This window comes from Buceros rhinoceros, unplaced genomic scaffold (genome assembly GCF_000710305.1).
Source record: "Buceros rhinoceros silvestris isolate BGI_N320 unplaced genomic scaffold, ASM71030v1 scaffold24702, whole genome shotgun sequence".
In the NCBI taxonomy this organism is placed as follows: Eukaryota; Metazoa; Chordata; class Aves; order Bucerotiformes; family Bucerotidae; genus Buceros; species Buceros rhinoceros.
Window position 1 is genome coordinate 2,628 of NW_010398667.1, and position 223 is coordinate 2,850.

A 223-nucleotide genomic window follows, 5' to 3' on the forward strand; every position below is an offset into this window, starting at 1 on the left:
TTCACAAGAGTTGTTTTTACAAAAACCTTACAAAAATTTCCAAAACACTGACGTGCAGAAGGAGGAAAAAAAAATCCTCTGTGGATCTTGTTACAAGTAATAGAAATGTACAAAGAGGGCGAGAGGGAGCTTAGATTACAATAATCCCTCTGTCCTGCTACCCCTCCCTGGGTGCAATTTATATCTCGTCTCGGTGAGGCTTCAGCGTCGACTGACAAGCTGC